Here is a 23954-nt window from a genome sequence, read left to right as displayed (position 1 = left end):
TTGATTAGCTCTAGTAGTTTTCTGGTGGCATCTTTAGGATTCTCTATGTATAGTATCATGTTATCTGCAAACAGTGACAGTTTTACTTCTTCTTTTCAGTTTCTATTCCTTTTATTTCTTTTTCTTCTTCCAAAGAAGAAGCACTACCTGACAGCACTATTTACATAGTTTTTTGCAAAACTATGTTGAATAGGAGTGGCAAGAGTGGACATCCTTGTCTTGTTCCTGATCTTAGAGGAAATGGTTTCAGTTTTTCACCACTGAGAATGATGTTTGCTGTGGGTTTGTCGTGTATGGCCTTTATTATGTTGAGGTAGGTTCCCTCTATGCCCACTTTCTGGAGGATTTTTATCATAAATGGGTTTTGAATTCTGTCAAAAGCTTTTTCTGCATCTATTGAGACGATCCTATGGTTTTTATTCTCCAATTTGTTAGTATGGTTTATCACACTGAATAATATGCATATATTGAAGAATTCTTGCATTCCTGGGATAAATCCCACTTTATCATGGTGTATGATCCTTTTAATGTGTTGTTGGATTCTGTTTGCTAGTATTTTGTTGAGGATTTTTGCATCTATATTCATCAGTGATATTGGTCTGTAATTTTCTTTTTTTGTAGTATCTTTGTCTGGTTTTGGTATCAGGGTGATGGTGGTCTCATGGAATGAGTTTGGGAGTGTTCCTTCCTCTGCAATTTTTTGGAAGAGTTTGAGAAGGATGGGTGTTAGCTGGTCTCTAAATGTTTGATAGAATTCACCTGTGAAGACATCTGGTCCTGGACTTTTGTTTTTAATCACAGTTTCAGTTTCATTACTTGTGATTGGTCTGTTCATATTTTCTATTTCTTCCTGGTTCAGTCTTGGAAAGTTACACCTTTCTAAGAATTTGTCCATTTCTTCCAGGTTGTCCATTTTACTGGCATAGAGTTGCTTGTAGTAGTCTCTTATGATCCTTTGTATTTCTGCAGTGTCTGTTGTAACTTCTCCTTTTTTATTTCTAATTCAATTAATTTGAGTTCTCTCCGTCTTTTTCTTGGTGAGTCTGGCTAAAGGTTTATCAATTTTGTTTATCTTCTCAAAGAACCAGCTTTTAGTTTCACTGATATTTGCTCTTGTTTTGTTTCTATTTCATTTATTTCTGCTCTGATCTTTATGTTTTCTTTCCTCCTACTAACTTTGGGTTTTGTTTGTTCTTCTTTCTCTAGTTCCTTTAGGTGTAAGGTTAGATTGTTTATTTGAGATTTTTCTTGTTTCTTGAGGTAGGATTGCATTACTATAAACTTCCCTCTTAGAACTGCTTTTGCTGCATCCCATAGGTTTTGGATCATCATGTTTTCATTGTCATTTGTCTCTAGGTATTTTTTGATTTCCTCTTTGATTTCTTCAGTGATCTCTTGGTTATTTAGTAATGTACTGTTTAGCCTCCATGTGATTGTGTTGTTTATGTTTTTTTCCTGTAATTGATTTCTAATCTCCTAATGTTGTGTTTGGAAAAGCCACTTGATATGATTTCAGTTTTCTTAAATTTACCAAGGCTAGATTTGTGACCCAAGATATGATCTATCCTGGAGAATGTTCCATGTGCACTTGAGAAGAAAGTGTAATCTGCTCTTTTCAGATGAAATATCCTATAAATATCAATTAAATATATCTGGTCTCTTGTGTCATTTAAAGCTTGTGTTTCCTTATTAATTTTCTGGCTGGATGATCTGTCCATTGGTGTAATTGAGGTGTTAAAGTCCCCCACTCTTATTGTGTTACTGTCGATTTCCTCTTTTAGAGCTGTTAGCATTTACCTTATGTATTGAGGTGCTCCTATGTTGCGTGCATATATATTTATAATTGTTATATCCTCTTCTTGGATTGATCCCTTGATCATTATGTAGTGTCCTTCTTTGTCTCTTGTAACATTCTTTATTTTAAAGTCTATTTTATGTGATATGAGTATTGCTACTCCAGCTTTCTTTTGATTTCCATTTTCATGGAATATCTTTTTCCATCCCCTCACTTTCAGTCTGTATGTGTCCCTAGGTCTGAAGTGGGTCTCTTGTAGACAGCATATACGTGGGTCTTGTTTTTGTATCCATTTAGCGAGACTGTGTCTTTTGGTTGGAGCATTTAATCCGTTCACATTTAAGGTAGTTTTCGATATGTTTGTTCCTATTACCATTTTCTTAATTGTTTGGGGTTTGTTTTTGTAGGTCCTTTTCTTCTCTTGTGTTTCCCACTTAACGAAGTTCCTTTAGCATTTGTTGCAGAGCTGGTTTGGTGGTGCTGAATTCTCTTAGCTTTTGCTTGTCTGTAAAGCTTTTGCTTTCTTCATCAAATCTGAATGAGGTCCTTGCTAGATAGAGTAATCTTAGTTACAAGTTCTTCTCCTTCATCACTTTAAATATATCGTCCCACTCCTTCTGGCTTGTAGAGTTTCTGCTGAGAAATCAGCTGTTAACCTTATGGGAGTTCCCTTGTATGTTATTTGTCGTTTGTCCCTTGTTGCTTTTAATAATTTTTCTTTGTCTTTAATTTTTGTCAGTTTGATTACTATGTGTCTTGGCGTGTTTCTCCTTGGGTTTATCCTGCCTGAGACTCTCTGTGCTTCCTGGACTTGGGTGGCTGTTTCCTTTCCCATGTTAGGGAAATTTTTGACTATAATCTCTTCCAATATTTTCTCGGGTCCTTTCTCTCTCTCTTCTCCTTCTGGGACCCCTATAATGTGAATGTTGTTGCGTTTCATGTTGTCCCAGAGGTCTCTTAGGCTGTCTTCATTTCTTTTCATTCTTTTTTCTTTAGTCTGTTCCACAGCAGTGAATTCCACCATTCTGTCTTCCAGGTCACTTATCCGTTCTTCTGCCTCAGTTATTCTGCTATTGATTCCTTCTAGTGTAGTTTTCATTTCAGTTATTGTATTGGTCATCTCTGTTTGTTTGTTCTTTAATTCTTCTAGGTCTTTGTGAATCATTACTTGCATCTTCTCAATCTTTGCCTCCATTCTTATTCCGAGGTCCTGGATCATCTTCACTATCATTATTCTGAATTCTTTCTCTGGAAGGTTGCCTATCTCCATTTCATTTAGTTGTTTTTCTGGGGTTTTTTCTTGTTCCTTCATCTGGTACCTAGCCCTCTGCCTTTTCATCTTGTCTATCTTTCTCTAACTGTGTTTCTTGGTCCACAGGCTGCAGGATTGTAGTTTTTCTTGCTTCTGCTGTCTGCCCTCTGGTGGTTGAGGCTATCTAAGAGGCTTGATGGGAGGCTCTGGTGGTGGGTAGAGCTCTCATTTACCAGTTTTATTTTACATAGGATGCCTCATTTACTAAAACCATAGATTCCAAGTTGCTCCATGAAAAATGTGATATTCTTAGCCGTCAACATTAGGGAATTTCCCCAATCACATTTTTAAATTGATTTAATGTGTTATTTTTTTTTTTTTTTAAATGAAACAAATAACTTTTATTCCACATTGCTCTTTAGAGAAAAACAATACTAATTCCACAATATATATCACTAATATAATAGATCATTTTAACTATTGAATACACTCATTCATAGTCACATTTATATCATTTCCTTTTTTTTTTTTTTCACACACACACACACACACACTGTATTTTATTTTTACAAGAGATAAATAGACTGACACCAAGCATTGTACATGGATGACCACAACAAAAGCAACAATGATTGCCATTACCAAACATGAAACACACTCATACTATGTCATAATATTGACATTCAGTCCAGTAATCCTCCACTGTAACAGCTCCTTTACTTTGCAGTGAAAATTGATTTGTATATTCTTTGCCTCTGAGTCCTTGTGGGATTTTTTTTTTTTTTTTTAATTCAGACAGAAAGTCACAAAAATTATACTCATCCTCATCAGTTCACTCAGTCCCATGTAATTAATTGTTTTTTTTCATCTTGATCTTTTGTTAGCACTTTTATGAGTTCATAAGTTTTTCATCAGAGTTCTGAAAATGCTTATTCATTCAGTTCAGCAGTACAGTCAGTTACCAGAAACCTGTACATGTCAGAGTCTTTTCCATGAATTTCTTGAAGATGAAACCCTTTTATAGGAACATATTTGCAAAATCATCAGAGTACACCCAGAACTGTCTGTAAATGACAAAAGCCTTAAAAATGACCACGGTAAAAGATTTGATGAAAGTTCATAATAATGCAGTTGACAAGAAAATTAGTTATTTCTGAGATATACATTTTAAAGTAATAACTAGGATTATTACATATAACATTATACCAGAACATATAAGATTTTTAGAAATTTCATGTAATGTCTGAAACATTTATATTAACATATTTCCATACATATTTCCATACAAATATAAGATTTTTAGAAATTTCATGTAATGTCTGAAACATTTATATTAACATATTTCCATACATATTTCCATACAAATACAAATATAAGATTTTTAGAAATTTCATATAATGTCTGAAACATTTATATTAACATATTTCCATACAAATAACCCAATGAAAGTTTAGTATTAGTTGTTTTGTTTGCTTTTTTATACTGCAGGTTCTTATTAGGCATCAATTTTATACACATCAGTGTATACATGTCAATCCCAATCGCCCAATTCAGCACACCACCATCCCCACCTCACCACAGTTTTCCCCCCTTGGTGTCCATATGTCCATTCTCTACATCTGTGTCTCAACTTCTGCCCTGCAAACTGGCTCATCTGTACCATTTTTCTAGGTTCCACATACATGCATTAATATATGATATTTGTTTTTCTCTTTCTGACTTACTTCACTCTGTATGACAGTCTCTAGCTCCATCCACGTCTCAACAAATGACTCAATTTCGTTCCTTTTTATGGCTGAGTAATATTCCATTGTATATATGTACCACAACTTTATCCATTCGTCTGTTGATGGGCATTTAGGTTGCTTCCATGACCTGGCTATTGTAAATAGTGCTGCAATGAACATTCGGGTGCATGTGTCTTTTTGAATTATGGTTTTCTCTGGGTATATGCCCAGTAGTGGGATTGCTGGGTCATATGGTAATTCTATTTTTAGTTCTTTAAGGAACCTCCATATTGTTCTCCATAGTGGCTGTATCAATTTACATTCCCACCAACAGTGCAAGAGGGTTCCCTTTTCTCCACACCCTCTCCAGCATTTGTTGTTTGTAGATTTTCTGATGATGCCCATTCTAACAGGAGTGAGGTGATACCTCATTGTAGTTTTGATTTGCATTTCTCTAATAATTAGTGATGTTGAGCATCTTTTCATGTGCTTCGTGGCCGTCTGTATGTCTTCTTTGGAGAAATGTCTATTTAGGTCTTCTGCCCATTTTTGGATTGGGGTGATTGTTTCTTTGATATTGAGCTGAATGAGCTGTTTATATATTTTGGAGATTAATCCTTTGTCCGTTGATTCATTTGCAAATATTTTCTCCCATTCTGAGGGTTGTCTTTTCGTCTTGTTTATGGTTTCCTTTGCTGTGCAAAAGCTTTGAAGTTTCATTAGGTCCCACTTGTTTATTTTTGTTTTTAATTCCATTACTCTAGGAGGTGGATCAAAAAAGATCTTGCTGTGATTTATGTCAAAGAGTGTTCTTCCTATGTTTTCCTCTAAGAGTTTTATAGTGTCCAGTCTTATATTTAGGTCTCTAATCCATTTTGAGTTTATTTTTGTGTATGGTGTTAGGGAGTATTCTAATTTCATTCTTTTACATGTAGCTGTCCAGTTTTCCCAACACCACTTATTGAAGAGACTGTCTTTTCTCCATTGTATATCTTTGCCTCCTTTGTCATAGATTAGTTGACCATAGGTGCGTGGGTTAATCTCTGGGCTTTCTATCTTGTTCCATTGATCTATGTTTCTGTTTTTGTGCCAGTACCATATTGTCTTGATTACTGTAGCTTTGTAGTATAGTCTGAAGTCAGGGAGTCTGATTCCTCCAGCTCCATTTTTTTCCCCTCAAGACTGCTTTGGCTATTCGGGGTCTTTTGTGTCTCCATACAAATTTTAAGATGATTTGTTCTAGCTCCGTAAAAAAGGCCATTGGTAATTTGATAGGGATTGCATTGAATCTGTAGATTGCTTTGGGTAGTATACTCATTTTCACAATGTTGATTCTTCCAATCCAAGAACATGGTATATCTCTCCATCTGTTGGTATCATCTTTAATTTCTTTCATCAGTGTCTTATAGTTTTCTGCATACAGGTCTTTTGTCTCCCTAGGTAGGTTTATTCCTAGGTATTTTATTCTTTTTGTTGCAATGGTAAATGGGAGTGCTTCCATAATTTCTCTTTCAGATTTTTCATCATTAGTGTATAGGAATGCAAGAGATTTCTGTGCATTAATTTTGTATCCTGCAACTTTACCATATTCATTAATTAGTTCTAGCAGTTTTCTGGTGGCAGTTTTAGGATTCTCTATGTATAGTATCATGTCATCCGCAAACAGTGACAGTTTTACTTCCTCTTTTCCAATTTGTATTCCTTTTATTTCTTTTTCTTCTCTGATTGCCGTGGCTAGGACTTCCAGAACTATGTTGAATAATAGTGGTGAGAGTGGACATCCTTGTCTCGTTCCTGATCTTAGAGGAAATGCTTTCAGGTTTTCACCATTGAGAATGATGTTTGCTGTGGGTTTGTCATATATGGCCTTTATTATGTTGAGGTAGGTTCCCTCTATGCCCACTTTCTGGAGAGTTTTTATCAGAAATGGGTGTTGAATTTTGTCAAAAGCTTTTTCTGCATCTATTGAGATGATCATATGGTTTTTATTCTTCAATTTGTTAATATGGTGTATCACATTGATTGATTTGCGTATATTGAAGAATCCTTGCATCCCCGGGATAAATCCCACTTGATCGTGGTGTATGATCCTTTTAATGTGTTGTTGGATTCTGTTTGCTAGTATTTTGTTGAGGATTTTTGCATCTATATTCATCAGTGATATTGGTCTGTAATTTTCTTTTTTTGTAGTGTCTTTGTCTGGTTTTGGTATCAGGGTGATGGTGGCCTCATAGAATGAGTTTGGGAGTGTTCCTTCCTCTGCAATTTTTTGGAAGAGTTTGAGAAGGATGGGTGTTAGCTCTTCTCTAAATGTTTGATAGAATTCACCTGTGAAGCCATCTGGTCCTGGACTTTTGTTTGTTGGAAGATTTTTAATCACAGTTTCAATTTCATTACTTGTGATTGGTCTGTTCATAATTTCTGTTTCTTCCTGATTCAGTCTTGGAAGGTTATACCTTTCTAAGAATTTGTCCATTTCCTCCAGGTTGTCCATTTTATTGGCATAAAGTTGCTTATAGTAGTCTCTTAGGATGTTTTGTATTTCTGCGGTGTCTGTTGTAACTTCTCCTTTTTCATTTCTGATTTTATTGATTTGAGTCCTCTCCCTCTTTTTCTTGATGAGTCTGGCTAATGGCTTATCAATTTTGTTTATCTTCTCAAAGAACCAGCTTTTAGTTTTATTGATCTTTGCTATTGTTTTCTTTGTTTCTATTTCATTTATTTCTGCTCTGATCTTTATGATTTCTTTCCTTCTGCTAACTTTGGGTTTTGTTTGTTCTTCTTTCTCTAGTTTCTTTAGGTGTAAGGTTAGATTGTTTACTTGAGATTTTTCTTGTTTCTTTAGGTAGGCTTGTATAGCTATAAACTTCCCTCTTAGAACCGCTTTTGCTGCATCCCATAGGTTTTGGGTCGTCGTGTTTTCATTGTCATTTGTCTCTAGGTATTTTTTTATTTCCTCTTTGATTTCTTCAGTGATCTCTTGGTTATTTAGTAACGTATTGTTTAGCCTCCATGTGTTTGTCTTTTTTACGTTTTTTTCCCTGTAATTCATTTCTAATCTCATAGCGTTGTGGTCAGAAAAGATGCTTGGTATGATTTCAATTTTCTTAAATTTACTGAGGCTTGATTTGTGACCCAAGATGTGATCTATCCTGGAGAATGTTCCGTGCGCACTTGAGAAGAACGTGTAATCTGCTGTTTTTGGATGGAATGTCCTATATATATCAATTAAATCTATCTGGTCTATTGTGTCATTTAAAGCTTCTGTTTCCTTATTTATTTTCATTTTGGATGATCTGTCCATTGGTGTAAGTGAAGTGTTAAAGTCCCCCACTATTATTGTGTTACTGTCGATTTCCTCTTTTAGAGCTGTTAGTAGTTGCCTTATGTATTGAGGTGCTCCTATGTTGGGTGCATATATATTTATAATTGTTATATCTTCTTCTTGGATTGATCCCTGGATCATTATGTAGTGTCCTTCCTTGTCTCTTGTAACATTCTTTATTTTAAAGTCTATTTTATCTGATATGAGTATAGCTACTCCAGCTTTCTTTTGATTTCCATTTGCATGGAATATCTTTTTCCATCCCCTCACTTTCAGTCTGTATGTGTCCCTAGGTCTAAAGTGGGTCTCTTGTAGACAGCATATATATGGGTCTTGTTTTTGTATCCATTCAGCCAGTCTATGTCTTTTGGTTGGGGCGTTTAATCCATTCACGTTTAAGGTAATTATCGATATGTATGTTCCTATGACCATTTTCTTAATTGTTTTGGGTTTGTTTTTGTAGGTCCTTTTCTTCTCTTGTGTTTCCCACTTAGAGAAGTTCCTTTAGCATTTGTTGTAGAGCTGGTTTGGTGGTGCTGAATTCTCTTAGCTTTTGCTTGTCTGTAAAGCTTTTGATTTCTCCATCAAATCTAAATGTGATCCTTGCCGGGTAGAGTAATCTTGGTTGTAGGTTCTTCCCTTTCATCACATTAAGTATATCATGCCACTCCCTTCTGGCTTGCAGAGTTTCTGCTGAGAAATCAGCTGTTAACCTTATGGGAGTTCCCTTGTATGTTATTTGTCGTTTTTCCCTTGCTGCTTTCAATAATTTTTCTTTGTCTTTAATTTTTGCCACTTTGATTACTATGTGTCTCGGCGTGTTTCTCCTTGGGTTTATTCTGTATGGGACTCTCTGCGCTTCCTGGACTTGGGTGGCTATTTCTTTTCTCATGTTAGGGAAGTTTTCGACTATAATCTCTTCAAATATTTTCTCTGGTCCTTTCTCTCTCTCTTCTCCTTCTGGGACCCTTATAATGCGAATGTTGTTGCGTTTAATGTTGTCCCAGAGGTCTCTTAGGCTGTCTTCATTTCTTTTCATTCTTTTTTCTTTAGTCTGTTCCGCAGCAGTGAATTCCACCATTCTGTCTTCCAGGTCACTTATCCTTTCTTCTGCCTCAGTTATTCTGCTATTGAGTCCTTCTAGTGTAGTTTTCATTTCAGTTATTGTATTGGTCATCTCTGTTTGTTTGTTCTTTAATTCTTCTAGGTCTTTGTTAATCATTTCTTGCATCTTCTCAATCTTTGCCTCCATTCTTATTCCGAGGTCCTGGATCATCTTCACTATCATTATTCTGAATTCTTTTTCTGGAAGGTTGCCTATCTCCACTTCATTTAGTTGTTTTTCTGGGTTTTTTTCTTGTTCCTTCATCTGGTACATAGCCCTCTGCCTTTTCATCTTCTCTATCTTTCTGTAACTGTGGTTTTTGGTCCACAGGCTGCAGGATTGTAGTTTTTCTTGCTTCTGTTGTCTGCCCTCTGGTGGTTGAGGCTATCTAAGAGGCTTGATGGGAGGCTCTGGTGGTGGGTAGAGCTGACTGTTGCTGTGGCGGTCAGAGCTCAGTAAAACCTTAATCCACTTGACTGTTGATGGGTGGGGCTGGGTTCCCTCCCTGTTGGTTGTTTTGCCTGAGGCAACCCAACACTGGAGCCTACCCGTGCTGTTTGGTGGGGTTAATGGCAGACTCTGGGAGGGCTCACACCAAGGAGAACTTCCCAGAACCTCGGCTGCCAGTGTCCTTATCCCCACGGTGAAACAGAGCCACCACTCGCCTCTGCAGGAGACCCCCCAACACCAGCAGGTAGGTCTGGTTCAGTCTCCCCCAGGGTCACTGCTCCTTCCCCTGGGTCCCGATGCACACATTACTTTGTATGTGCCCTCCAAGAGTGGGGTCTCTGTTTCCCCCAGTCCTGTCAAAGTCCTGCAATCAATTCCCACTAGGCTTCAAAGTCTGATTCTCTAGGAATTCCTCCTCCCGTAGCCGGACCCCCAGGTTGGGAAGCCTGACGTGGGGCTCAGAACCTTCACTCCAGTGGGTGGACTTCTGTGGTATAAGTGTTCACCAGCCTGTGAGTCACCCACCCAGCAGTTATGGGATTTGATTTTACTCTGATTGCACCCCTCCTACCGTCTCACTGTGGCTTCTCCTCTGTCCTTGGACGTGGGGTATCCTCCTTGGTGAAGTCCAGGGTCTTCCTGTCAATGATTGTCCAGCAGCAAGTTGTGATTCTGGTGCTCTCGCAAGAGGGGGTGAGAGCACGTCCTTCTACTCCGCCATCTTGGTTAATCTAATGTGTTATTTTTGAAAACATAAGTTGGGATATCACAAAATGGACTTAGCCTGCAGAGGCTTACTTTCAACCAGAGAGCTCCATTTCCATGTTCCGCTTAACAGAACCCAAAATGATCTTCCTTCCCAAACCTCTTCCTTTTCCTGCACTATCTAAGAAAAAGTAACCACACTCTACATAGTTCCCTAAGCCAGAACCCTAGCAGCCATTTTTGCTTCTCTTTTCCCCTTCCCGCTCCATATCTAGTCACTGAGCACTTCTATTCTACCTCCCAGATGACCTCAGATCCTTTCCCTCCACTCCAATCTCTGCCACTGCCTTTAGTTTGAGCCCTCACTCCTCTCTTAGATGAATATAAAGTCTCTTAATGGGTTTTGTTGCTTCCATCAGTCCTACTTATTCTCAAGCGTGACCTCACTACAAACCACCTGATAGTGACTCCTTAACTTCACAACATTCAATGGCTCTCATGTTTCTGGGAAGAAAACCAAGCTCTTTACCCCAGCATCTACTTGGGGTTAATAGATCTAGGTTTGAATTTCAGGTTTAAGTACTTTGCAGCAGTGTGACCTCAGACTGTTGGGCTTTCTAAGCCTTTGTTTTCTCACCGTGCCTGAGGTCACTGAGGGCAGGACTATTTTTCACACACGGGTGCCTGGCATGTAGGAGGGACTAATCAATGTTGAATGAAGGGAAAGTATTTTAAAATCCACATCAAAAAATTGTTCCTCCTTAAAAAAAGAAAATCCTGATACACTATGCCACTTCCAACCAAATTTGACTTCGATCTTTATTTTCTGATGATCACAATAAGGTGCCTTTGGGGATCCACACAATCAGGGATCAAATCCTGGCCACACCCCTGAGCAATCATGTGACCTTGGGAACGTGACTTAGCGTCTGTAAAATCTGTAAAATGAAGGTTTCTGAGGATTTTGTTCCCGAGGGTTAAATGAGTACCTCACTTGGAACGGGGGCGGGCGCATAGTGTTTGCCAAATGTTAACTATCGTTATCATCTTCATCAAATCAAGACCGTGGTACTTCACTTTGTGACTCTCAAGTTTGTATGAGAAAATCGTGCTTTATGCGTTGTTGTTGGCTAAAGTAGGGAAACCTGGAAACTCCTGCCGTGGAAGAGAGCAACAGGCGAGAAAAGCGAGTTGCTGAATCCCAGCGCCTCAGAGGTGGGAGGGGGGAGTTTGGTCCCTAATTTGCTGATGAGGAAGTGGAGGGGTGACGTGTCCTCGAGTCTCATTCAAGACACAGCCACAGCTCTTTATTGAGAGTAGGACCAGGGCCCCGGGGGTTGCTATGGTTAAACTGTAGGCGGAAACTAACACTCTTTGGAAGGCAAGACAGGAGGAGCATTCAGTTATAAAAAACGGTCAAAAATTGGGGTGAAACTAAGTTCGTTGAGCAATACATCAAATGAGTCAACTGTGGACCCAGTGAAAGCGAGTTGCTAACTGAACTGGCATTTTACGAACAGGGGCTTTCTACAGAGCCCACTGACTCAGGACGGCTTCGATTAACAAACTCCCGCGGCGCTTCCCGCAGGACCGGAAAGCTCGGAGCGCGAGAGATGAATGGAAACCAGAGTCTGGGGTGCGCCGCTCGGGGGGCGGGGCAGCCGCGGGCGGGGGCGGGGCATTGTGAGTCACATGCCTGCGCTCTGAGGAGGGCGCGTGGAGGGAACTCTGGTCGTGATTGGTCCGTCGTAACCAGGTAACCGAAGGACACATTCCGGTAGGCAAGGGCCGGCCGGGCTAGCTACTTTCAGTCGGGAGGTGGCAGCGGAAGGAGGAGGAGCTCCGGCTGCGCTCTCTCCCTCAGTGGCTGCGCGTCTCAGCGCTTGTCTGGTTCCCAGCCCTTTTAAATAAGCGGGTCTGGTCACCGCCCTCACAGACTAGTTGGTTCCGGGGAGGCAGCGGCGGGGGTGCGGCCGGGGCCGGACCCCTGCCCGGGGCCCAGCGGCTGGGCAGGGGTGCGGCCGGGGCCGTACCCCTGCCCGGGGCCCCGGCGGCTGGGCGGACAGGAGAGCGGCGGGCGAAGTCGCGTCTGCATGTGCGGCACAGCCCCGGCATAGCCCGGGGCTGCCAGTGCCCGCCGCGCCATTGTTGGGGGAGGGGGCGGCTTCTGTGCTCGGCAGAGTCGGGGGACGAGCGGAGGCGGCGGCGGCGAGGAGTGAAGGCGCCCCATGGGGAACTCGCTGTGTTGTTGCCTGTCCCCCAATGCCAGCCCCAAGTCGGGCCGGCGCAGGGGGTCAGCGGAGCCGGACTGCGAGTCTGAGGTCTACAAGGCGGCGGCCGGGAATGCGGTGGCAGTAGCTCCGGCGGCGGCTACCGTGGAACCCGCCGAGTTGGATTTCGCAGGTGGCGAAGGCCACCACCTGCAGCACATCAGCGACCGGGAGATGCCCGAAGGTAAGAAGCGGCGGGCGCGCCTCGCCCCTCGCGGGGTCGGCGCCGTCTGCTCTCGGGCTTACCTCTGGCCTCCGCCGCCCCCAGGGTCCCCCGGGAGGGAGACGCCGCCTAGGGCTCCTTCTTGCCCGGAGTTGGCTCTCCCAGGGCTGGGCACCGGGGACGAAGGCTGGCTCTGCTTGGCGTCCCCACCCCTTATTCTTTACCAGTCGCGTCCGGCCAGTCTCCTTCCCTCTTCCCTACCCGAATGCCCAATTCTTTCCCCCGTTCCCATTTCCCAGCCCGGCCTGAGACCCTCCAATCCGCGGCCCTTCCTGTTCGTGGTTCTATTTAACATCTCGTGGGACTTAGCAGAGACTTTCTGGTGTAGTCTCTCTTTTCTTAATGCAAACTTAAATACTCTAACTTCGGCGTATCCATCCCGTCTCCCTATCCAGATGGTACCTAAGCGAAGGAACTAGGTAAGGGCCTGATGACAGATTTCTATTCCTTAAGGTAGTTGATACTCGAGACAATTAAGACAAACATTAGAGGATTTGTCATTTAAATTCAAAATAGAGATGGACAGAGTCAGTGTGGTGTTCTTAACTAAAATTCTTTGGATTTTAATGTTTTCAGTCGCCCTGATAGAAGCTACTTTATCCCTTCTAACTATAATTTGAACACGATAGGAAAGAAAATGGTGGGAGAGGGGCTTAAAATAACTGTGAACGGTGTGAAACGTTACTGCCACGGCTGCAGAGAATAGTTGTTGGGTTTTTTTTCTTTACCAAAGGAGACCCCATGGAGTTCTGATTACTTTTAAATTCCCACTTTGACACAAGTATGTCTTCAGTTGCACAGCCTTAACCGACTTCTTTTGCACGTTGCCTGTTCTAAGGGAGGGGTGAGGTGGTTCCTGAGACTGCTGGACAGAAGTTTCAAAGGAGAAAAAACAAATTCAGATTGTAATTTGTAATATAAAGGTTTGGGAGTTAACATACCACATCCATCCTGCAGAAAAATGTCTCCATGGCTCCCTCCTCCTCCGCCCCCCCCCCCCCAGTAGAATACTATTTAACTTTAGGAATGTTCAGGTAAAAGTTCTGTAGACTAAGTGGCTGGGGGTGGGTGTTGTCGGGGAGGAGAGGAGAGAGAGAAGAGAGGAAATGTTTGATTTTTGCCTCTAGAATTTTGGAAAGGGATGGCTCTAGGTTAAAAAAAAAAAAAATTCTGGGTAGCATAGTGGCACTTTAATAAAGACTGTTCTTTGAAGTATAAAACATTGTATCATAAAGATGTTAAAGCCCCACTGGCCCATTTGTTTCATTTAAATGCCAGAGATTATTTCATTATTTCATAGACGAAATGTCTTACAGCTCTTCTATTTAAATTTTAGTTGGGTTTATTTAATTTCTTTAAAAGTTAGAATAATGAAGCCTGTGGATTCACCCTTATGATGGACGTGGCTTTGTAAGTGGAAAGTACTCCCTTTTCAGAATCGTTAGATATTGTGAAAGAATGAACAAATTATGTGAATTAATTGTAGCTTTAAACACAAAGCATGTAAGTACTTGTGAAAACTGCTCTGCTTGTTGCTATAAGGTAAGCCTCTAAATGATTTTTAAAAACAGTTAGTAGTTGGCTAGTGTAGGATGAGAGACGAAAATTGGACCTTTATAGAATTCTTTTAAGATTTACAATGCATTTTCTTGTGTATTTCACTCGGCCCTTCCATCTACAAATAAGGCCCGTATATATTCTCCCTCTGTTGCCGATGAAGAAGCCAAGACTTAGAGATCTGAAATGACTGTGTAACACAGCTACTGAACAAAAGAGACAGACTTGGGAGGTGGTAGATATGCCAAATTCAGTTCTTGGGATGCTTAAGAAACTGTTTAGAGTGCACCTTATATTTTATTATAATTTATCCATAAGTTAGGCCTATCTCAGCATACTCCAGTTTTGATTATTGCCATTCCAGTTTATTGTACACAACTCAGAAGCAACATTTACCTCTCCATTCTCTGTCTGTACATACATTGCAATGGATATGAATAAAAGTAGAAGTCATGAAATAGCCTAAATTTATCAGTCAGGTAAACACGTTGATATAATTTAAAGAGTTTGTTCTGGTGAAATCCAATTGAAGCCGAGAATGCCCTGGACAGAGGGACATTAGGGGAAGCTGGTAAGCGGGCAGGTAAGGTACTAAGCATTTAGCATACGACTATGTATGATAAGGAAGGAGTGCTAAATCAGGAACTGGAAAAATAGAGTTCATGAGTACAGAATTTACCTTTTTATGTTTAACATGATTGTTAAAATTTCATTTCAATTTGTCTTTTTTGGGGGGGCATTCGATAAAGTGATAAGAGAAACCTCAATTTCAGCATTTGCCTATTAATTAAGTTTCCATAGAAACAAAGTCAGAACACCAAATATAAAGTACAGGCACATTGGAAGTTTGCTCTTCATGTCTTTATTTCAGACAATTTTGTATCAGTTTCCCTGGAAACTGAGAAATACCTACTCAGATATAAAACATTTTGGCTTTTCTACAGTGAAGAATTATTTGGTTACTTAGAGAAAATCGTACATAAATGATGCTCTGTCTTGTTCTTCAGAAACATTGGAGAAGAACATGATTTCTTCAAGCCATCTCAAAAAAGTAACTCCTAAGAACGTAGTATAGATTTCAGATAGACTCAAAAGAATTTTTTACTACTTTGTCTTTAACAGTATATCTAATATAACTGATGGTAGTGTCATAATAGAAAAGAAGATGCTACGGTCCTATTATCTGATTTTATTTTTATTCATCAACTTTTCATACAGCCTTTATGTTCTGACCTTAGGAGCTTTGCTAATTTTCTGGTGAAAGGTGCTCTCTCAAGTGACCCCTACCTCCCATCCCCCTGAAGAGTGGGTAGGGAAGGAATTGGCAATATGATGTGGAAAAACCTCTGAGCAACAGATCTTTCCTTTTTTTGGTGACAGTATTAATGAACATTTGATGTGAAAGATTGAGAAAACACAGAAAAGTCCTTCACTCACACTCAGAATATCCAGAATTTTTATTAATATTTTGGTGTTGATTCTTCCTGAACCTTTTGTATGCATATAAACATAACATTGTGTTTATTTTACAAAGATGGGATTGTTCTTTATGTGCCACTTTGTAACTTTTTGTTATAAAGAAAAGTAACGACATGAAGCTCCTGTAACCGTGCTGACACCTAGAGAGTGCTCCAGGGTGATGTATTTCCATGCAACTGCGCATAGCTCTACAGCCTGCCTTTTACCAACTGTTTACTGGGCCATCGAATAACCTTGGAGCATAATTCATTTACCCAGCCTTTATGGTTGAGCATCTTTTATAATCCCATTATAATGCTTTATTCAGGGGACACAGATAAAAACTGATGCATTGTATTGATACTTCCCTATAGCATTCTGATTGTACACTTTGTCTTACGACTTAATTAAATTCATAGGGTGAGTCATTTTGTAGTAAAGGTATTTTAACATTAAATGTTCTTTTTCCAAATTAAAGTTACCATTGATTTTTCACTGAACATTAGATTTCCTCTTTTAGGTTTTCGTGGTTCTTGGTAACCTGTCTTGTGTCTTTGATTCTGAGTAACTAAACTACTACTCTAAGAGATCTGAAATTAACTCTGGTCCTAGGTGACAGACACATCAAAAGACAGCATTAGAAGAAATCTTAGATGATGTGGGAAAATTGGGAAAACCTTAACTGGTTTTGGGTACACTGAAACATGATTATTAGGCACCATTCCAGAGGCAGGACAAACAGTGGTTAGACAAGACAAAACCCGTATCCTAACTCAGGTCCTTACTTTCTAGAGGTGCCTGGGGGCTGACGACACAAGAATAACATCAGGTAGTGAGAACACTAAGAAAGAAAATGAAGGTAATGGGCTGGGGAGGAGGACAGTTTTACAAGGGGTGGTTAAAGACAGCTTCTCTCCTTAAGCGACCCATGAGCAGTCCTAAGAGAGCCGTGTGAGGCTGTGGGAGAAGAGGCTTCTGTGCAGTTCCTAAGAAGGGAATATGCTTGATGCGTGCCAAGGACAGAAAGATGGGTGGCTGCAGCTGAGTGAATGAATGCCAGGAGGAATATGGGGGATTAAGACCTTGTATGCCTAGTGGGCCTTGACCAAAAAATATGAATTTTAGTCTAATTGTAATGGGAAACCATTGAAGGATTATATGCAGGGGAATGATGTTAATTCTTAGAAAAAGGGAAGGGGGGTAGAGAGGGCGGAGGGAGATCAGACCAGCTACTGTGTGAGAATAGACTGTAAGGGTGGAAGGAAGCAGAGAGGGAGACCAGTTAGGAGGCTGGTGCGGTAGCTCAGGTGAGAGCCAACAGTGGCTTGAACAAAAAAGCGATATTAATAAGGGTCTAAAATAGGCTGTAGTATATAGATTGCTCTTGCATTTCATTTGATTCTCACCATGTTCTGAGTTAGGTAGTGTAGGAATTCTTCTCTTAGGTATAAATTGAGTTGTCCAAGGTTTTAAAAATGAGTATTGATAGAGAGTAGGACTGTAAATTCCAAATGCATGGCATATAGGAACAGAATTTATTGTTGACATTATGTGAGCTTCTTTGGAATACTACCTTTTTTCTCAGCCTTTTTTGTTGTTGTTGTTTTAGTGTATTAAAGTAATAAAACTTAAGAGTTAAAACAGTAACACTGCGTAATGTGAAATGAAATGAAGGTAACTTGCAACCCAGAAAGGTTCTTAAAAGTCCAAGAAACTGAGTAAAGTGCTCTTTAGAAATATATAAAGCCAGGTGTACTTACCTATGTGTCACCTCTCAGTCATGATCACTGTAACACTGATTGAGGATTAAAATAAGGCAAAACTGAGAACCAGGGTAGAGGCAGGTACAGAAGCAGTTGGAAACCAGAGCTGGGAAGTTTGGAAGCCAGGATTGTCAGAAGCTAGGAAAGCAGGATCAAGGCTTGGGTGAGCAGTAGCCTGGCAGGTGCAGGAGCCTGCTGTGTACCCGCTGGTGAGGCAGCCCAGCTCAGGGCTGGCTGGCAGGAACTCCCTGACTGCGGTGGAAAGTGTGGACGCAAAGAGATGAAATCATCAGTTTACATGGTAATTGTAAAGATTGTAATGTTTGTATTATGAGCCATAAAACTAATACACTGCACAGTATAGGGATGCTAGGGCAGTTCAGTAAATGCAGTGGTTACCGTTAAGTAAACTGGTGCTCAGCAGTTGGCCCAGAAACTGCTGACATCTCCTGTTTATTTGGAATATATTGAAATCAATATGTCGATATTAATCGCTTTCTGAAATATGCTGCTTCTGTCAGATGCTTTCTTGGTCACTTCCCTCTCCCTCTAATATTTTAACAAGGACAAATCATTTATCGACAGTTTGATAGCATAGTTTTAACACTTTTAGCCTTCAGTAATGCATTTCATTTGTTCTAAGTTGCCTATGTTTTCACACTTTTAACAACTGCAATTGAGATGGATCTTAACAACTGGTAGAATCTTAGATTGGAGGAAAAACAGTACTCAGTGTCGGTGGTGTTTTACAGGTTTCCTCTGAGGAATGTTTACATGAAGACCGAGTTTAATTTTTTTTTAATCATACTTTTTCTACATCGACCTATCATGCTGTCAAATAAGTTGCAATTTAAATTGATAATACAAAAATGATGGGTCTTAAAATACAGTTTTAATCATAACCCCTAATCATGAGCTCAAGAATATTTCTCCTGGGTAAAACATTCTTAGAGGTTTCTAAAGAAATAACTTTCGGAAGAATCCATGTAATTTCCTGAATGCACAGTAATTCCCTGAAGTCTCTAAATTACTGTGTGTGCATGTGGTGGGGAGAGGGATGAGAGGGATGGTGGGTGGTAAAGCTTTGCTTAATAGTTGGCAGTCTTACCTTTGTGATAGTGAAGAGTGTGGTAGGTTTTATCATAGTCTCCTTAGGCTCTTGGGAAGATAGTTCATGGGAAGTGCAGAAATATTGTGTGTATGTATGAGTTTACTGTCTAATGGCTCACATGTCCATTCTATAAGATAGTGATGTGGTATTTTTCATTAGCAAAAAGTGCAAGTTATATAGAAAATTGTTAGTTATATAGGCTATAAACAAAAGATTAATATTTTCTGAAAACCTCATGCAAACTGACAGCAGTAGGGCCCTGGTGTTTACAGTACATTCAAATGATAGGCCAACTCACCAAAGTGGAAATAACACTGATAACTGTGGGAAAATGGTCAAACTGTGTAATCAGAAGAAATACAAATTAGATCTACAGTGAGGTTCCTCATTCATATCAGTAGGAATTTTTTTTTTTTTTTTCAAGTATCCAAAGCAAGGGTAGGAACTCAAAATGTCATGATTGGTAGCATTATACCCTAATGTGCCCCCCACCTTCTTTAGGAAGCAATTTAGCATTGTACATGGAGCCGTGAAAGTGATCTAACCTTTTGGCTTAGTCATTCCACTTCCGAAGATCTTTGCTAAGGAGATAAAACCATTATTTTAAAAAACTATGTACATAAAGATTTTCCTCATAATATTTTAAGAATAGAACTTTGTAAGCACCAATCCCCAGCAATAGGGGATTGGCTAAGTCCAGTATAGGAATAACACTTGATGGGCCAGTGTGTATTCATTAAACAATAAATATGCAACAGTGGGGTGGAGAGCGCTTGTTAGTAACAAGAAGACATAAATTGTACACTAATTAGAGCTTTTTTTAACGTATAAGAAAAGCAACTAAAAGTAACAGTTGTGAATCATTGTGTGTTAATGATTGTGAATGGTTGTGTGTAACTTTTAAACAGAGCATCGTTTTGTCTCATGCAGATTTTTGTTCATGATATTTGATAAAGGAATGAGCAAGTGACTTTTACCTTTCCCCACCTTTAGTGTGATCATCAGTACTGCTGATTAACCAGGTCTCCTTCAGTTGCAAGTTAAAAGAACATCACAGAGTTAAGCACTACTTGACCCAGGAGTTAAATGATCTCCTCAGTTCTGCTCTCCTCTGTTGATGTCTCCTGAAAAGCCTTTCCCCTCATGATAGCAAGGGGAGTGTCCAGCAGCTCAAGACTAGCTAAGGATCCTAGAGTACAGTTCTGCCTTTCTCTTTTCTTGGCAAGCCCCAGGACAGCTGTGATTGATTGGCCGTTCCTGGATCCTGTGCCTACCTTTGAACCCCCTAGGATAGAGTAGGGAGAGTGCCAGCTTTTTTCTGGTCACTTGGGCTAAGTTTACTTTTTTTTTTTTTGCATGTTGTCATTTCTTTTATCCCAGCCTTCTTGACTTTTGTATTTAGATCTGTAGTAGCACATCTTGGTTTGGCGGCTGTGTGTGTGTGTGTGAGTGTGTGTGTGTGTGTGTGTGTGTTAAAGCTTGCTTCTCTTTGATTCTGGCACTTAATTTTCCTGGACTTCCATTGAAAATTGTTAAGTTTTACCATGCCATAGACACTGAAAAATAAGACAGCTACTTTGCAAACATTTCTGCTTATTTTTTAGATTCAAATGTAGTCTATTTACTTTCTTTTTGGTATAGGTAAGTAGTCATGAATTCTTTCGGAAGCTATAGGTTAGAGGCAGCTGTGAAAGTCTCTGCCTGCCATTTTGTGTACAGCTGAAATAATTTATTTTCCCATTGTCTTAGTTTTTCAAATATGTAGGAGAAAAAAACTTTAAAATAATTATATGGGTCTTTTACGTAAAAATGTTGAATAGAATATTTTCTCCAAAAGCAGCTTGATAAACTTCAGATTCAGTGAAGGAATTTTCATGAAGAACAAAGCAGTTGGTTTAGCTCTGTAAATTACTAGTGCTGGCAATGACATTAAAATGGATGGCTCAGATTCCTGTTAAAACGGGAAGTCCAAAATTACTGTTCGTGCCAAATTCTTTCTGGGTGGGAAAAGGGGATTCTAGGTAGATACATTTGTGAAATGCTGGGTTAGACAGAATTCACTACTAGACTAATTAGTTTTTAATATATCAATGTGTGTATTCTTTGGATTCTCTAAGAGGCAGGGATATATTTGTATTTCACTTTGACCATCAAAGCCATCTTTCAAAAACAGATCAGTTATTATGTGGTTTGGGAAATAATTGCCTTAACCATTACTCTTTATCTGAATCTTGGTCCAGTTTCTTAAAAGACTGGTTAAATGGTTTGAGATGGACTTTGCGGAGGAAGTGTCATAGGGCTTTGATGTTTGTTTGTTTGTTTGAAACAACAACCTTACTATCCTGTGTGGTAGCTTGTGCTTGTTTTGTATTTCTGCCTAAATAGAAGACGCTATCCCACCTTGGTGCAAGGTGGGCTACAGGCAGACCCACCTTTTCGTGTAGGTGTGGCCAAAATTTTTTTCTAGTAGCCCTATGATCTGCTCCAGAAAGTACTCTTATTGAAGCCCCAAATTAATCATGCAGCGTGGAATGAAGAAGTGAGTTTAGCTTTGGAAATAGAGGGCAAAGTTAAAAATCACTCTCATGGAAGTGTTCCTCTAGATTAGAACATTGAACTTTTATGTAGTCCTCTTAAATCTGCCATGATGAATAGCCCCCAGATAAACCACAGCCAATGAAATGAGTTCATTTGTTGAATGGAGTTAGAATTAGCCATTTGATTGTCTGAAGAACATTTGCCAAAAGCAACTCACTTCGTTTTGGCATATTTGATATATTGAGCTGGTATCTGACAGTAGTTGGCCACAGCATAACTTGCTTCTTGAGACTGTTCCTGGAATGTGCTAGTAATATCAGCTTTAAAAGAGGGTGACTGAATTTTTAATTGATAAATAGGAGGGGAGTCACATATATGATTCATCTAAAAATGGCATAGATTATTTAGGTGCAAGTTAAAGAAGTCTAAGACATAGCCATGGTTTTACTCCACATGTATGGAGAGTTTCTACAATTTTGCTCTTTCGCAATAGAATTTTTATATTGTGCCTTTACTAAAATTGCCTTTTTGTCATTACTAAAAGCTCTTCTCAAGACTATTAATAGGTGGTTTCAATCAATGTGTAGCTATCTTTAAAATCATGTATTTTTCTACTCAACTAAATCACCACACCTTTTTCTCTTCTTCCTATACAGACTTAGCTTTGGAACCAAACCCTTCTGACCACCCAAGGGCAAGCACCATTTTTCCGAGCAAATCTCAAACAGATGGTAAGGCAATGCTTTTTTTTCCCTGAGAAAAAGAGTGAAAACTGTTTTTGTTTTGTGTATTATAGGAGGTATTTAGAAAAACTCTTACAGTGGTTTAAATGTTTCACTTTTTTATGTATTCACTTGTCTTATTTTAATATGTTGATGATACAGTTTCCTTTAGTTGTCAGTGTTTTAGGGAGGAGAACACTTAGACTATCTGTTTATACATTTTGCCACCTCTTTATCAACATAGTCAACTGGCCACATGATTTAGATGTGGTCTATTTCTCCATGCTACTTTGTCCTTTTCCCCTTGCTCCGAAGAGCACATATGTTAAAGACAAATGATAGGGTTTAGGTCACAGTTAGGTTTTCATTTGATCAAATCAGAAAAATCAGTTGTTATATGTGGGAATTGAGCCTTGTGATTTTGGCCCTGTTTTACACAGTGTTCAACCAGACGAGCCTATCTCACATCCAGATTTATGCTACTCAGAACTTTTAAGCTATTCAAAACTTTCTCATCCTAATGTAGTGCTGTGCCAGGGTAATAAGAGCAACATGCCATATGGGGTTTTCCAGAAGATTATCCTCAGCATGTGAAACTCATATACATTTCCTGTGTCCTCCTTGTTTTAAGATGAGAATCAGAACCGTAGAATTTTTTGCACTCCCGCTTGCCTGCTTGTCTTCCTGAATGTTATGTTAAATCCTAGTTTATTTGCTAAAAAGCCATACGTGACCAAGTTTTTCAGTTGATTACGAGAGCAGGAATACAAGAAGTGAACATTCCATAATATTTAAAGTGAAGCAGCACAATAAAAAACGGAGGTTTGGTTTTTTGTTGTTGTTGTTTTGCTTTTGGTTTTTTTCCGTTAGATCACTGGTTTTTATAAAAGGATATAACTCAGGAACAGCCAGATGGAAGAGATGCATAGGGCCAGGCATGGGGACAGGGCACAGAGCTTTGATGCCCTCTGCAAGGGTACTACATGCTCACCAACCTGGAAGCTCCTGGGGTTTCTAACTTGCATTTTTCTAGTGTGTGTACTTGAGCCACTCATTTCTGGTTAGGATTGCTCTATTTCTCAGTTTCTTCCAGAGCCATGAGCTGCTCACATGTAGAGGGGCTCTGGAGACAGTAAAAGAAAAGCTGTCCCATGCCTGTCTCTCTCTTCAGCCTTAAGGAATCCGTGCCTGTGATGCCTGTCTGGAGTTAAAGGAGGCAATGTGAGCAAGAGTGTGGCCTAAGACCCTCTTCAGGCTTTTATTCTTCTGGCCTTTGTTGGAGCAAAACCGTTTTGTGTGCTGTAGATATGTTCATTTAGGTCAGCACACTCATTTTAAAATTTACGTTTAACATAGGTTACTTTCCAGTTGTGTATTTTTTCAGTAAGGTATTTGAGTAGGTTACCATTAAGTGGTTCAGGATGCTTCCAGAGATCCTGGTGCGTTGGGAGATGAGTGCCTGGCCAGAAACTGGTTCGTAGAGTTGTCATCTATAGATTGTGGTAATTAAAGTAAGCTGTGTGTAAATGAAGACTTAGAAAATACTCCTGGCTAGTAGTTCAGCTATGCAGCAGGTAAATTTTTTTATTAGCTAAGTTTCTCACCTGGCCTAATTTGCTTTGTCCTTTTCTTTTGTAAATGGGGAGTCTTTCATTTGTGCCTAATACAGAATATCTATTAGGTCAAAAAAGTGAAACTAAGTTTTTAGATTTTATTTATAGGACTCATCTTGCTGGGTGATTTAAATTATATATTTTGTTGGAAATTATTTTAAAAAATAGAATGGAATTCTATCTCATTGTGTTATTGGTAATCCATCAGATAATTAGTGACTACTTTTATTTTTCTATGGCATTTGTATCAGAATTCATCAGTTAATTTTTTTTATTCTTAGTGCGGGAAAAGAGGAGGAGCAACCATTTCAACCATGTAAGTAAACAGTTGAAAAGTTAA

General features: G+C 39.5%; 1 pseudogene across 1 annotated transcript; it reads left to right on the top strand.

The window, feature by feature from the left end:
* Positions 1 to 12558: 12558 nt before the first annotated feature.
* LOC309663520 (cyclin-Y-like protein 1 pseudogene) lies at positions 12559 to 23954 on the top strand (annotated as a pseudogene). The gene is made up of 3 exons: positions 12559 to 12813; positions 21936 to 22010; positions 23896 to 23954. The product of its transcript is annotated as a cyclin-Y-like protein 1 pseudogene (transcript).

The sequence above is a fragment of the Balaenoptera physalus genome (assembly GCF_965194825.1).
Source record: "Balaenoptera physalus genome assembly, contig: SUPER_6_unloc_2, whole genome shotgun sequence".
In the NCBI taxonomy this organism is placed as follows: Eukaryota; Metazoa; Chordata; class Mammalia; order Artiodactyla; family Balaenopteridae; genus Balaenoptera; species Balaenoptera physalus.
The sequence above is the reverse complement of the archived record's forward strand: the minus strand, read 5'-3'. Positions and strand labels throughout refer to the sequence as shown.